Source organism: Pteropus vampyrus, unplaced genomic scaffold, assembly GCF_000151845.1.
Source record: "Pteropus vampyrus isolate Shadow unplaced genomic scaffold, Pvam_2.0 Scaffold33, whole genome shotgun sequence".
Classification (NCBI taxonomy): domain Eukaryota; kingdom Metazoa; phylum Chordata; class Mammalia; order Chiroptera; family Pteropodidae; genus Pteropus; species Pteropus vampyrus.
Window position 1 is genome coordinate 10133976 of NW_011888814.1, and position 16489 is coordinate 10150464.

The 16489-nt window shown below is 35.6% G+C and overlaps 1 long non-coding RNA gene across 5 annotated transcripts in view; it reads right to left on the minus strand.

Annotated features, from left to right (window-relative positions):
* Positions 1 to 16489, minus strand: part of LOC111737971 — a 66327-nt gene that overhangs the window by 4714 nt on the left and 45124 nt on the right. For 3 of the 5 annotated variants that reach the window (XR_002779644.1, XR_002779643.1, XR_002779640.1), the window contains one exon: positions 14897 to 15013. This is a non-coding gene — a long non-coding RNA (uncharacterized LOC111737971). Of the gene's footprint in view, positions 1 to 6491; positions 7097 to 14896; positions 15014 to 16489 lie in introns of those variants that run through there. The other 2 variants (XR_002779642.1, XR_002779641.1) reach the window with 2 other exon arrangements.

Sequence of the window (16489 nt, forward strand, 5' to 3'; positions counted from 1 at the left end):
AAAAAAAAAAGTAAGTTATAAAAAGTATGTGTACGGTAAAAAGATTTAAATATGGATATTAAAGAAGAAATCAACAGGAAACAGTTATTCAGCAAAGTTGTCAATTCTCCTCAAACCAATCTATAAATTTAACACATAAACTCACTCAAAGGAAATGTTTCTCATGGAGCCTCATTCTAAAATCCATAGAGAAGAGCAAAAGGCAAAAAGAAGGGATAATTTTAAAGAAGAACAAGGAGAAGGGAGGACTTACCTTACCAGGCAACAAGACACCATAAAGAAATAAAATCATAATAAAGAAAGTGTGAAATTAGAACAGGAAAATATAATCGACCAGTAGAACAAAATAACCCCCCAAATTAGTGAACACACAATGAAACATATGTATGATGGATTACTGAATCACACACTTGAAACCTACATGATTTTATTAACCAATGTCACCCCAACAAATTTAATTTTAAAAAAAGATCTACACAAATGGAAACTTGATATGACAAAATGCCACCGCACTTCAGTGGAGAAAACATGCACTAGTGAATAAATGCTGCTGGGAAAACCAGTTATCCATAGAAAAATAAAATAAGGTATCTATACCTCACAATACACACAAAACTCCATTTTAGATGGGCTACAATGTGAAACTGTGAAAAGCAAAGCTTTAAAACTTTTGTTAGAAAACAGAGAATATTTTATATGACCTCAGCTTAAGGAAGAATTTTTAAAATAAGACACAAAGAAACAATGCACAAAGGATAGGACAGATTAAATTTGCACTGAATGGAAAACTCCTATTCAACAGAAGACATTACTTAAAAAGTGAACAATCAAGCCAAAAATCCAGAGATATTTGTACATATATAGGCAACAAAGAATGGGTAAGAAAAAAATATAAAGATTGCCTACAAATTAATAAGAAAAAAAAAACAGGAAAATGGGTAGGTGATTGGAATACACATTTCAGAGAAGAAACTCGAGTAGCTAATAAACACATAAATTCTCAATCTCTCCAGTAATCAACAAAATTCTAGTTAAAACCATAATTGCAATATCATTTTATACCCATCAAACTGGCGAAGTTAAAGTCTGACAATGACAAGGGGTTTTAGGAACATGGAGCAAGATACAACTACTTGGGACAGCAATTTCATTACAATTATTAAATCTGAAGCTATGCATATCCTAAATCCCAAGAATTTTCTGGTTATATACCCCAGATTAACTAAGTACATGCACTGAGATATATAAATAAATTCTTAGAGCCATATTTTTTTCAATAGTGAACGACTGCAAAACTTAAATAAATGGAAAATGTATTTTAAAACTGTGACATATTTATAAAACTGAAAACTATAAAACCAAACAAGTGATTACAGCTATAAATTCAATATGAATAAATCTCAAAAACATAACTTTGGGTCAAAAAGGCAAGCTGCAATGATGTGGAGAATATGTACTACAGTGAGTGCTGACAAGTGCTTAGGTCTCGCTTAGACACCGAAGGGCTATTTGTCCAGCTACTGTGCATGCTGCCAGCTGACAATCCCCAGTCGAAGAGAGTCACTTCACCAAAGTCACATTCCCTCTCCATGGACAGACAGCCTGCATCCAATTACCAGTCAAGGTGAGGCTCCAAATGCTTGGTCCCTCATCCCACTTGAGACAATTAAGAATGGCTATCGCACCTTCAGTGCTCCCCTTGGGGTCAGCTGAGGCTTTTCCTGTGACTGTGTTGCAGCCCAGTTTCTTTCTATGCCCAATCCCGCTTCCTTCTCTTCCACAGGTAATTGATTTTAGGTTAATCTGAAAATCTCCCTCAGTAAATTTCCTGTATGTTCTGCTTTCTTTGGAATTGATAAATAAATAGATAGATAGATAGATAGATAGATAGATAGATAGATAGATAGATAGACAGACAGACAGACAGACAGACAGACAGACAGATAGGCTTATAAACTGCAGAAATTTATTTCTCACAGTTCCGGAAGCTGGGAAGTTCAAGATCAAGGTGCTGGCAGATTCGGTGTCTGGTGAGAGGTCCCTTCCTGGGTCACAGATGCCTCACATGGTGGAAGAGTTGGAATTCTACTTTCAACAGACACAATTTATATCTTGTTTAAAAGCATGTATTGCACAAATTTAAGAAGATTACAATCATACCAAGTTATCTTTCCCAACCACAATGGAATGAAACTAGAAATCAACAGAAGGAAAACTAGAAAATTCACAAGCATGTGGAAATTAAATAACACGCCCTTGAACAACCAATGGGTCATAGAAAAAATCAAAAGGGAAATTAGAAAATATCTTGAGAGAAACAAAAACAAAAACACAACATCCAAAACTTATGGGATGCAAAAAAGTAATATTAAGAGAGAATAGTGGTAAACACCTACGTTAAAAAAGAAGAAAGGTCCTATATAAACAAGCTAACTTTACAACTCAAGGAAATAGAAAAAGAACAAACTTAGCAGAAGGAAGGAAATAACAAACATTGGAGCAGAAATAAATGGAATAAAAAGTAGAAAAATATCAACAAAACTAAGAGGTGATTTTTTGAAAAGATCAACGAAATTGACAAACCTTGACAAAAGACAAAAACGAGAGAAGACTCAAATAAAATCAGAAATGAGAGAGACATAACAACTGATGCCACAGAAATAAAAAAGATTTCATATCAACAAATGGAATAACCTAGAAGAAATGAATAAATTCCTAGAAACACAGAAGACTAGAATATACGAAGACTGAATCATGAAGAAATAGAAAACATGAACAGATCTGTAACTGGTAAGTAGGTTGAATCAGTCATAAAAGACTTCCCAACGAAGAAAAGCCCAGAACCAATGGCTTCACTGGCGAATTATATCAAATATTTAAAGAAATATTAAAGCTACTCTTCTCAAACTGGCACTAGCATAAAGACAGATGTGTAAGATCAATGGAACAGAACAAAAAAAAAACAGAAGTAAGTCCATGCGTATATAGTCACTCGATCTTCAATTAGGGCACCAAGAAAACGCAAAGGGGAGAGGACACGGTCTTCAGTAATTGGTGCTAGAAAACTGGATGCAAAAGAATGAAACTGGACCCTTACCTTATATCATACGCAAAAGTCAACTCGACATGGGTTAAAGACTTAAACATAAGAGAGCCGAAACTGTAAAACTAGAAGAAAATACAAAAGAAAAGTTTCACGACGTTGATCGTGCACCAAAAGCAAAATCAGAAAAGTGGGACTACGTCAAAGTGAAAAGCTTTTGCACGGGAAAGGAAATAATCAGCGAAAAGGAAATACATTGAATGGGAGAAAACGACTGCAAACCACATACGGGTACCCTAATATCCACGGTACATAAAGACCCCTACAATTCAATAGTAAATAAGTAAGTAAGTAAATAAATAAATAAAAAGACTTAAAAATGGGCAAAACACGTGAACGGACATTTATTTCTCCAAAGAAGACATACGAATGGCTAACAGGTATACGAAAAACTGACCAACATCACCAATCGGCAGGGAAATGCAAATCAAAACCACGGAATCATCTCACCTGTTAGGATAGCCATGAACCAAAATAAATGAATAAATACCATGTGTTGGCAAGGATGTGAACAAAATGAGAACCCTTGTGCACTGTTGGTGGGAACATAAAATGGTGCAGCTGCTGTGGAAAACAATATGGAGCTTCTTTAAAATATTAAAAATAGAACTACCATATGATCCAGCAACTCCACTTCTGGATAGTTATCCAAAACAACTGAAATCGGGATCTCGAAGAGGTATTTGCATTACCATGTTCGCTGTAGCATTATTCACATTAGCCAAAAAAGGTTAAAAAACAAAAACAAAAACAAAAACAAAAAACTAAGATGTCTACTTGCAGGTGAATGGACAAAGAAACTGTGGTGTGTACATACACTGGAATATTAATCAGCCTTTAAAAGGAAGGAAATCCTGTTATATGCGACAACGTGAAAGGACCTTTAGGACATTATGCTAAGAGAAATAAGCCAATAGCAGAAGGAGGAATATGGCATGATTTCCATTGATATGAAGTATATAAAGGAGTCAAACTCACAGAAGCTCAAAATAGATGACGGTTGTCACGGGAAATGAGGAGCTGCTGCCGAGTGCGTATAAAGTTTCAGCCACGCAAGAGGAAAAAGTTCTAGAGCTCCGCTCTCCAACACCGCTTACAGTCAACAACAACGCACTGCTCGCTTAGAAACTTGGTAAGAAAATTAAAATTCATACTATTCACCATTCCTACTATTTATGTTTAGGAACACATCTGTACTTAGTAAAAGTGTAAAAACATGTGTGAGAATGATAAACACCAAGTTCAGGACAGTTACATCCGTAAGGCTGAAAGGGGAACAGGCTTGTGGAAGAATCCTGTAGTGTTTTAATAGCTACATAACATTCTGATTCCATAATATTCCCTATGCTTTCTTCGTATGCCTGAAATATTCCATAATTTTTTAAAATAACTTTAAAGAAAAGGGACGGCCTGTCCCTGTATCGATTATTCTCTTCTTTTTACCACAATAAACAAGATGGATGACATTCATATGGACAACAGATTATCATGGACGTTTCCACATTTTGGAACAAGAACAAATTTCATGGTGGAAGCAAAGAAAACAGAGCTACAGAGTTCTTCTATCCTTTAAATTATTATTTTTTTTAATGCTGCAATCTCAAAAGTATTTACAAGTTTGTAATTCCTTGCAGTGTACCAGCAGTGTTCATTTTAAACTGGCTGCTCCACAGATAAAATCATGCCATATAATTCCTATAGTAATTCCACTTCTTCCTGCTCAAGAAATTATCAGATTTCAAATGAGTGAGAATGAAAGTAAAGGGGTAACTTTGCTTTTTTGCCAAGTTTCAAACATAGTAGGTGCCATAATTTGAACCAATGAAGTTTGACTGTAAACCAAGAACAAGTCTCAGAGAAAATTCCTAAAAGTAGAATTCAGAGTAAAAAGAGATGCCTAAGATTGTTCTTTCTAAATTCACATTTTCCAATACAAAAAATACTTAAGTATAATTTAGTTATGTTAAACACAACGTGCTCATGATTTCTGTATACAAATGCTGGCAAAATGAAGAGATGATCCAGACAATTTAAATCTAAAAGCATAGTGAAAGGAAACATTCACATGATTGAGATTAAAAAAAAAAAAAAAGACTTCCCTAAATTTATTAGAATAATTCCATAACTGCTATCTTCACTCTTATTTGTTTAGCTCTGATCTTGGTTTCAAATTTCAAAATTTCACCGTATATTAAAATTAGTTCCGTGTCCCTAGGGTTGATTCACAATGTTTTTCCTTGTCCCCACTCAACCTTCTGAGCAATGTATGACAGCAAAACATCACATAAAAGAATCCAGAAGCTCAAATAAGGAAAAAAAAGCTGGGGGTTGGGCGAGAAGGAACAAATTCAAAGACTTCTTGACTTACTAATTTAAAGCAAACAGGTTTTGTATGTATCCAAGAAACTGAGCAAACAATCCAATTTATCTTTAACCAATATTAATTATTCAGGACCAGTACTGAGAAACTAAATTTTGGATCCTATATTTGTTTGATATAAAAGACACAGTCACAAAGTAAAAAAAAAAAAAAACAAAAAAAAACCAAAATAAATAAATCGAAATTCTCAGGTATAGATAGACAAAAATAAAGGGGAGGGGGTGTTTATTTGGAATAAAATCTGTAATTATCTATGTTGTCAAAAGCTTTCATATCTTAAAAGGAATTTTATTCACAATCTCTTCCTTTTCATCACTACATGTTTCGAGTTCCCTTTCTCTTAACATCGTCGACAAATCTTTTTCTTTCACATTTTCCCAGCAATCCGCTGGATCCTAACTTTCCAGCCACATTTTAGAAAAGAATTCAGACCTCAGCTCAGGGTAGCAACAACGCAGGCTCTCCCTCTTGTGGTACAAAAGGAAACTGCCCGTCTGCACTGGGACGCAAACCCGGAAGTTATTTCTGAGTTTTACAGCAGCTGGGGTAGGTACTTCATTGTCTTCATTTTACACACAAGGAAAGAGCCTAACTGAGGTTAAGCAACTCACTTCCTCAAAATACCTCACCCAAGAATACATTTAAAGCAGGATCTGACCTCACATTACCAAAAGATAAGTCTGAAGCAATAGGGAGAACCTATTCTTAACTCCTCCTGTTCTGATGTACTTTCAAAGCAACTGTTTAGATAGTGTTATTATCAGTTTAGTATAATATATTCGTGATCATTAACAAAATAGGAAAGTGAAAAATGGGCTCAAGTTTTCATAAAAAAAAGTTATTTTCCAAATTATTTTTCAATGTTCTCAAAAAAGTACAAAAATGGGGTATTATTTTGTATATCATGGATCTCCTTATCAAAAGTAATTCTTTCAAAAGAAAAACAAGGCAGAAATAATGAGAATGGCCAAACTAAGAAACTGTCCATCTCGTTTACCCCCATGCTTACATCATGTCCATGTCATATCCCATGCTCCTTTCAGTCCCATCTTTAGAATGCCAGACAAAAACGAGTGTCCCATAAATCTTCGTTGAGTAAAGGATTTGTTTGGGGAAGAGAGAAAAGAAGAAAAAAGGGAATTTGGTTGCACAGTTGCTACCTTATTTGGAAAAATAGCTGAATGAATTTCAGTCAAAGGAGTGGTTGTTTCTAAAATAAATTTTTTCTTTGTGCAGGGACTTGGGCAGAACCATGAGCAAAAAAATGTTCTCGTAAGATTCTGATTTAGGTAATTTTCTACCTGAAATATACCCACCCACTTTTACCTAAGAAAGTAAAGTTCTGTCTCTAAGTTTGTATGTGAGGATATGCAGGAGCAAAGGCATAAGGTCACCAACTCCTCGTCTGGTGCCAAACACGGCCGGACCCAGCTAGAGGTGTTCCAGAGGGTTGCTTTCTCTTCCTTTGCTCTGTGCTCTCCTGCTCTCTGAAAGGATCTCGTGCTCAGGTTATGCTCGGATTTCTCCGTGTATCTGGGATTTCTCCGCCTATCTGGGGTTGAGGGCAGTGGCTGGGCACCCCAGGCCTGGAACGGTGGTGTGCCTTTCAGTATCTAAAGAATACAAAGGAGTTAGGCCATCATCTATTTTTCTTCCTAAAAGCTGAAAGGTGGAGGACAACATCCCACTAACACATTTGAACTACTTTACATGAACAGAATATTAACCTAAGAAACTACCATTTCTTCCAGTAGTGAGTGTTAATAGTTATTAAACATAAAACCAATCATTCTAAACCAATGTTCACATGCAAGGGAAACACAGCTGTTACTGAACGAGAAATTCTGGAAAAAGCAACTAATAAAGATTGCCATTTTCATTAGAATCAAAGAAGCATCTGACACAGAACATTAATTCGATGGTTCTCACTAAAGTATTCCAAGGCAATATTATTGCAATGAAATCAGCAATATAGTCTAATTTCTTGAATAGTCACCTTAAAGAGAATTTACAAATCTGACTGGCCATCCATTTTATTAACTGCTTTTTTGAGGTATAATTTATATGCCATGAAAGTCATCCATTTAAATGTACATTTACATGAGCTTTAGTAAATTTATCCAACCGCACAACTATTACCAAGAATGCTTCCATCACCCCAACAGTTCCTTTGTACCTGTTTACAGCCAATCTCTCTGCTCCCTCCTCTGGCTCCAGGCAACCACTGATCTGACCTATGGTTTTGCCTTTTCTAAAGATTTCATATAAATAGTATCATACAATATATAGTCCTTTGTTTCTAGCTTCTTTCAGTTGGCATAATGTTTTTGAGGTTCATCCATGTTGTCATATATATCAGTAGCATGAATCAGAACTTCAGTCTTTTTCACGACTGAATAATATTCCCTTGTGTGGATAACATTTTGTTTTATTCATTCGCCAGCTAATGAATTTGGATTGTGTCTGGTTTTTATCTTTTGTGAATAATGCCGTTGTGAACATTTGTTTGGTTTTTGAATGGGCACAATTTTTTAAATAACCTTATCAGATGTGATTGCTTTATAATAAATTATACATATTTAAAGTATACAATTTGACATACATATACACCCATGAAACTATCATGCACAACCAAGAAAATGAATATATACATCACCTCCAGTGTTTCCTTGTGCCCCTCTCTTTGGGATCTTTTTCTCTTTCCTCTCCCAAGACATCCTCAGGTAACCACTGATCCACTCTCTGTCACTATAGAGTAGTCTGCATTTTCTAGAATTTCAGTTAAATGGAACTTGAAGGGGGGGTACGTCTGGTTTTTCCATGCAACATAATTATTTCGAGATTCAACCACGTCGCTGAGTGTATCAGTAAGTCCATTTGTTTTCACTGAGTAGCATTCCACTGTGTGGATATGCCACAATTTGCTTATCCATTCATCTGTTGGTGGATGCTTACCTTAGTCCCAGTTTTTGGCAATCGCAACTTAAGCTGCTATGAACATTGTATGCAAGTCTTTGTCCGCTGGACTTTTAAAGAGACTGCCAAACTATTTTCCAGCATGTTGGCTACATATTGTATTCCCACTGGCAACATGTGAGGATTCTGGTGTTTCCACATCCTTGTCAACAAACACATGGAATGTCAGTCTTTTTCAATTTAGTCATTAGAATGAGTGTGGAGCAATATCTTATTATGGCTTTAATTTTCATTTCCCTAATGACTAATGATGTTGAAACTCTTTTCATGTGTTTACTTGCCATTCATGTATCTTCTTTGGTGAAATGTCTATCCAAATTTAAATTGCACATATTTAAATTGAGTCGCTGTCTTAGGACTGAGTTTTTAGAGTTCTTTACGTATTTTCTAGATACAAACCTTTTATCAGACATATATTTTGTAAATATTTTCTCCTAGTACATGACTTTTTATTTTCTTAATGGTGATGTCTTTTAAAAACCAAAACTTTAATTTTAATGAAGTCCAAGTCATTTTTTCTTTGATACTTAACACTTTTTATATCGTTTTTGCTAAATCCTTGTCTAACCCAAGACACAAAGACTTTCCGCCATGTTTTCTTTTTTACGTTTTGTTCTATGATCCATTTTAAGTTCATTTTCGTGTGTGACGTAAGGTAAAAGTTGAGGTACATTTTGCTTCACATGGATATCCCATTGTTGCAGTGCTGTCTGTTGAGAAGACTGTGTGCTGTCTCTGTTGGATTACTTTAGCACCTTTGTTGAAAATCAACTGACTACACAATGTGTCTACTTCTGGATGTTCTGCCCCACTGACCTAGATGTCTATCTGTATCTGTATAGTATACCGTATATTACTATAGCTTTATGGTTAAGTTCTGAAATCAAATTGTATAGGTCCTCCAACTTTCTTATTTTTTTTTTTAAGTCATTTTGACTATTTTAGATTCTCTCCATTTCCATACAAATCTTAGAATCTGTTTGCCAATTTCTATAAATATTCTTCTACAAAAATCCTTTCTGAGATCTAGACAATGACTTTCTTAACTCTACAGATCAATTTGTGGAAAGGTGCTGCATTAACAGTATTGAGTCTTCCAACCTATGAATATGGTATATATTCCCACTTGTTTAGGTATACTTAAATTTCTCTCAGCTAAACCTTTTTTTTTTCCTTTTTGATCCTTTAATTGCCACATTTCTAGCCTCTGGGAGTGGCAGTTGGCTACTGTATCGTTTTGACGTGACTCCAGTGATCTTTTCTCAGCAAAATCTTACCCAAAGCTCCAACATATTTATCGTCTGCCTTTTCTGGTGCCCAGAAATCATTGTTTTTGTCAATCTTTTCCAGTTTTTATACTTGTTTTATTCAGAAAGAGAATCATCATCATTAATGGCAGTGATCTTGGCTATCCATTTGAAATTTCTCCATTTTCCATAACATAATCTCTTACAAAAATAAAGTATGACTACAACTCCACTTCAAGTATCAAATATAGAAATGCTCTCAAGTCTGACATAAAATTTGTCATCATAGCTTGAACATTTTCCATTAGGAGAGTGAGTCCTCCACACGTAAACTAACGAAAGAGTCAGATGTTCAGTAATTTTGAGGATCCTAGGGAATAAACTGATTGATTGTTTGGACCTCAGCCATGGCTCCTGACCACAAAACTCTGTGATAGCCCAAATACGATAGATCCTGAGGTGTTATCAACAAAGCTTGACACAGGCAAAGGCAAATTCTTAAAGATTCTATTAGAATTACCACGTGTTGTAATTATCCTCAACCCAGATTTTGTTACGTTCCACTTTTTCTCCAGTTATGACAAATACTGTCACAAAATTCTTAAGCCTAACTTGCTTTTAACATTATTACTTAATATCTATAGAATGGTTTATAGTCATCAAAGCTCTTTCACCTACTACCCTGTTTGATCCTCATAAAAACCTCATGTCGTAGGCAGAGCAAATATTATCGTTTTATACCTGTTGAGACTGAAATACAGAGGGATTAAATGTTCCACATAGCCAGTAAATCAGATCTAAGATCTAGTTATTCTGGTAATGTGTGTCTCTGCCTCAATTTCTTCTAATGCTTTGATAACTTCCTTTAAGGTAAGGAAAAGAAATTAAACCCCAAACATTAGCTGTCTCAACACTTTCGGTTGAGAGTAACTAGTTTAACAGTTGTTTCCTTAACATTTTTAGTTACTGGAATGTGAATACAGGCCATGAGAAAGAAGAAATAAAGCCAAATTTCATAAAGATTGCAAAAGCAACCTTCAACCTAAGTAATGCTGATCTACACACACCTCCCTTACAAAACACAATTCTCTGAAATCCTCCTAGGAGAGAAACACTAATCCTCCCCACGTACGCACACGGAGGTGGTAGCCTTAAGTGTCACAAATCTGGTAGGTATTTCAGAAGAGTATCTTGAAATCTAATACTTGCACTGAGAGAAACATGTGGCAATTTTTCTCATCTGAAAAACTAAAATCGAAAACTTCCTTGACCCTTCTTGACTCCACAGTTCCTCAGAAGCGTCTGTATACTTACCCTCTTTGATTCCTTTCCTCCCATTCTCCCTTGACTCTAGTCCACTCCATCACTTCACTGAAACACTCTTGTCAAGGTCACTAGTAACCTCCCCATTGCTAAATCCAATGACCAGTTTTCAGCTCACATCCTACCTGACCCACCAGCAGCAACTGAGGCCGGTTACTTTTGCTTCCCTGAAACGCTCTGTTCCCTTGGAGACCAGACTATCCCATATTCCCACCTTATGGTCCATTCCTCAGTCTCCCTTGTTGAATCCATCTCATTTCCCAAACTCCAGAGGGTGCAGTGGTCCCTGACTCTCCTTTTTTCTATCTACTCTTACTCCCTTGGTGGTCTCAACTCTTCTCCAGGCTTTAAATAACAGCTAAATGCCAATGACTTTGCCTCTTTGACCCTCACTTCTCTCTACCTGAACTCATCTGTCTCTTTGACCTTTCCACTTAGATGTTTGAAGTGCCATCTCAAATTTAATGTGTCCAAAGTAGAGCTCCTGGTGTTGCCCCAAATCAATTCCTCCCACGACCCTCCCGGATTCAACAAAAGGCAACTCCATTCTTCAGTTATTCTGGCCAAAAATAATCACCATTGACACATCTCTTTCTTTTTCATCCGTTTTCAACTTCACAGCAACATATAACTAGAATTTCATTCCTTCCCTTGGTTATGGTCTCAGGCACCATCATCGCTCAACTGGGTCACTGCAGGAGTCTTGAATTGGGTCTCTCTGCTTCACCCTTGCAATGCCCCCATACTCACCTGCCCCCATACTCACCCCAGGCTATTCTAATCACAGCAGCTTCAACAGAAAAATCATCTTACTCTCTTCTCAAACCCTACCAATTCCTTTTCATCTTGCTCAAAGCCAAAATCCTTATAAAAGCCACTGCTCACATCCATTATCTTTCATCTCCTTCTGTCCCCGTCACTCACTCCATTCTAACCAATCACAAAGCCTCCTACTGTCCAATGAGACAAGCACACCCCTGCCTCAAGAGCTTTGCATTTCCTATTCCCGCTGCCTAGATCACTCTGCCCCCGAATACCTACAGGTCTTTTTCTCTCGCCTTCTTTAAGTCTTTGCCCCAAACATCGCCTTTCAAGTGAGGCCTTCCCTGAACACTCTATTTATAATTGAACCCCTTACATTTTCACCAAAGCACTATTGCCTTCCAATAGATTATATATTTCAGTTGTTTATAGTCTGTGTCTTTCCGATAGACTGTCAACTCCATGAAGGCAGAAAGTTTTGTTTATTTTGCTCACTACTGTATCACGAGTACTTAGAATACTGTCAGGCAAATGGTAGGTACTCGTTAAATATTTAATGAATCAAAGAATCACCTTCTTAAAACAATATAGATTTATATTAACTGATCCATACACAGACCAGGAGGTTGAAGGCCTACAGAAGGCTGAGTAATGGATAACTAAGAATGTTGATTGTATATGATGATACAGACCAGTTCTCTCCATTAGAAATAGAACGTAAGCCACAAGTAATTTAAAAATTTACTAGCAGATACATAAAAAAGTAAAAAAATAAGTTAAATTTATTTTAATATTATTTAACCTTACATATGTAAAATATTGCTACTTCAACATGTAATTCATACAAAAATGATGCATAAAATTTCTTAGCCTTTTTTTCATACTAAGTCTTTGAAATGTGGTGGGGATTTTATGCACGGCACATCTCAGTTGGACTAGCCACATATCAAATGTCAACAGCTACATGTGGCCAGTGACTGCCACATGGGACCAGCACAGATACAGACCAAAACTAAATAACCCCATCATAGAGGGGAACATCTTGAATATTTATTCATTGCATTTCAAACAACGCCCTGATACGATCTCATGGTTTCCTAGTTTTGTCAAACAGTTTCAATGGATAGGACAAGAGTAACAATAACTTCCATTCTGAGAAACCAGTTTATATCAAGATAACTGGTTCAATTCTTTAAAGTTCATTCAGATGGGAATTTTTTGACATTCGATAGTATTTTGTATTAGTTTCAGGTGTACAGCATAGTGGTTAAGACAGTTACATAATTTATAAACTGATCCCTGATAAGTCTCGCACCTGTCTGACACCAACCACAATTACAATGTTACTGACTATATTCTCTATGCTGCACTTTATCTCCCTGTGAGTATTCTGTGTCTAACAATTTGTACTTCTTAGTCACTTCACCTTTTTCTCCCAGCTCCCCGAGCTCCCCCACTAAAATCTGGTAACCATCAATTTGTTCCCTGTATCTATGAGTCTGTTTCTGTTTTGTTTTTATTTTGTACTTTAGATTCTACATATAAGTGAAAAATGAAACTAGACTACCTTCTTATACCATATATAAGAATAAACTCAAAATGGATTAAAGACTTAAATGTAAGACCTGAAACCATAAAACTCCTGGAAGTAAACATAGGCAGTAAACTCTCTGGCATTGCTCTTAGTAATATTTTTTTCTAATATATCTCCTCAAGCAAAGGGAATCAAATGGAAAAATCAACAAATGGGACTATATCAAAGTAAAAAGTTTTTGCACAGCGAAGGAAACCATCAACAAAATAAAAAGACAACCTACTGATTGGGAGAAGGCATTTGCCAATGACACATTCACAAAGGGGTTAAAATTTATAAGAACTCATGTGACTTAACACCAAAAAAAACCGATCCAATTAAAAAATGGACAGAGGACCTGAACAGACATTTCTCCAAAGAGGACATACAGATGGCCAACAGACATATTAAAAGATGTTCAATGTCACTAATCATCAAAGAAATGTAAACTAAAACCACAATGGGATAACACCTCACACCTGTCGGAATGGCCACCATCAGTGAATCAACAAACAACAGTGTTGGCAGGGATGTGGAGAAAAGGGAACCCTCATGCACTGTTGGTGGGATTGAAAATTGGTGCAGCCACTATGAAAAACAGTATGGAGTTTCTTCAAAAAATTAAAAACAAAACTACTACCTTATGACCCAGCAATTCCACTTCTAGGTATTTATCCAAAGAAATCTAAAACACTACTTTGAAAAAATATATGCATCTGTATGTTCACTGCAGTGTTATTTATAATAGCCTGCATATGGAAGCAACCTAAGTGCCCCTCAATAGATAATTGGATAAAGAAGATGTGGTAGATATATACAATGGAATGTTACTCAGCCATAAAAAAATAATGAAATCTTACTACCATCTATGACAACATGGATGGATCTAGAGGGTATTATGTTAAGAAAAATAAGTCTGAGAGAGGAAGACAAATATCATTCAGATGTTTAGATTAGAAAGAATAAATGCCTTTCTTCCCTAGGCTCCTCAATTAAGAAACAAAGTTAGACCTGGAAAGATTCTATGTTCTTTTCTATATTGGCAGGGGGAAAAAATGATTATTTCCAAATAGAATTATTAAATTATTTCCATTAAAAAAAAACAGTATTTATTTCAAGTTAACCAAAATATATTCTGTTAAAAGATAATTTTTTTGTATAGATGTAGTTGCATTTAAAAAATTCAGAACAGTTGTTTTACTAATAATTTTACATTTCAATATATAAAAGTGAAATAAAACACCAAGGAGAATGCTTTTAAATTTTTCATATATGCATTTAAATCCTGTTTCTTAATAGCTAAAGTATTATGCATGGAAATGTTTTCATTATTTTTTTTAATCATCAGGGGATTAATTTCTTCCAGAATCCCATTATTTATAAATATTCACTTATTGGAATTATAATAATTGCCATCATTATTCAACAACAAAATCTAAAGAACTCAATTAAAATGCCTAATATTTTAAAACTTTAAAGTTAAATTTTTTTTTTTAAAGCACTAAAACAAACACACAGCAGCATCTACTTACTCAGCTGTCACATGGTATTGTCTACTGGCAGGTTCGAGCTTAGATATGGGAGGCAGAGAAACTCTGGGTGGTGAAATATTCCGACTCTTCTAACTTTGAGAAGCAGCAATAAAATGCCTGTGTGAGAAAGAAAACTAGAATTACAACCAAGATAGAACTCTCGTGAGTGGATCGTCTAGATAGGGAATAACGTGTTTTTTTCTTTCCCTCTCTTTTTTTTTTAAGTGAGGGCTCAGAACAAGTTAATTCATGGCCCTGGAGATGTGGGTAAACTGATACAGCAATACTTGGTATTGCAACTGCCTTTCTGTTTTCAGAAATCTGGGGAGAATCCTAAGTCAGCGCAATAAAATATACATCTTTTACTACAACTTGATCACTTTTTTACCAGTCTGATTGATCGCTAGAGATCCTCCATCTCTAACCATATAATTTATTGTATAAACTAAGACACTTGAAAGTGAAAAGGGGGACTTTTGAAATATTTATTAACCAATGAACTGTTTTTATCATATTGGCTTTATTCTAAAAAATAAAAAAAAAAATGTACATCCATTATAATAAAGCAAAATTTTAAAGTTTCTTTACATGAAAACTTAAAATATCATAAACAGATAATTACTTTTGGTACACATTCATATACTTTAATGTTTTCTTATTAGATTCTGCCTTTTATATGGTGTCACTGGTATTTTACTAAGAAAAAAAGGTTGATATGATCTTATTATTTTTCATTTTTCACAAAGTTGTAACTGTCTTTTTCCAAGTTTCGTTTTATGTTTAATAATTTGAAATCACTAACATCTGACTCTTCTGTACTGATATTATTTTTAACAAGAAAATGCTCTTTTCATAGCTGCTGAGAAACCTGGTAAACTCAAAGCAAATTCTGCTAAATAAAGGATACTATCGATTCTATTTTTTTCATAGCAAAATCATAAGTATTTGAGCCTATTTTCATAGATGTGATCTTTTTGTCTAATCTGTTTTTTTCCCCACTGTTTTCCCCTCCAATCCATTCACTATACACACTGCGACACAGACAGTTTTTTCCCCAATACAGAATTCATCATGTCCCTTCTCATATTAAAACTTTTCAATGGCTTCCCATCACTCCTAGGATATAATCCAAAACCTTAACACGGCTTCCAGAGCTCTATTCGACCTGGTCCCTTCCTACCTCTCAGGTCACACTGGCCACCTCTCAAATCCTCAAAAGCACCAGTTTGCCCCTGCTCCAGGGCCTCTGCATACTCTGTTCCCTCTCTGCTTGAAACACTCTTCCTCTTGGTCATGGCCACCATTTATTGCTGCGAGGCCTTCTAATACCCCCACCCCCCGCATCACACCATGGTATTGTCCCTCTCAACAGTACTCTGCCCTTTTCCTACAAAGCATTCATCGAAATCTACATTTACTCATTTGTGTGTTTTTAGAATGCCTATAGACAATAAATCCACCAGACAATAAAAGCTCCATGAGAGTGTAGAGGTCATTCTTGTTGATTCGCCCCTTAATTACCATCCTTTACCCAGCACCTAGCTCAGTCCTTGACACCTAGTGAACCTTCAATAAATGTTTGGTAAACGAATG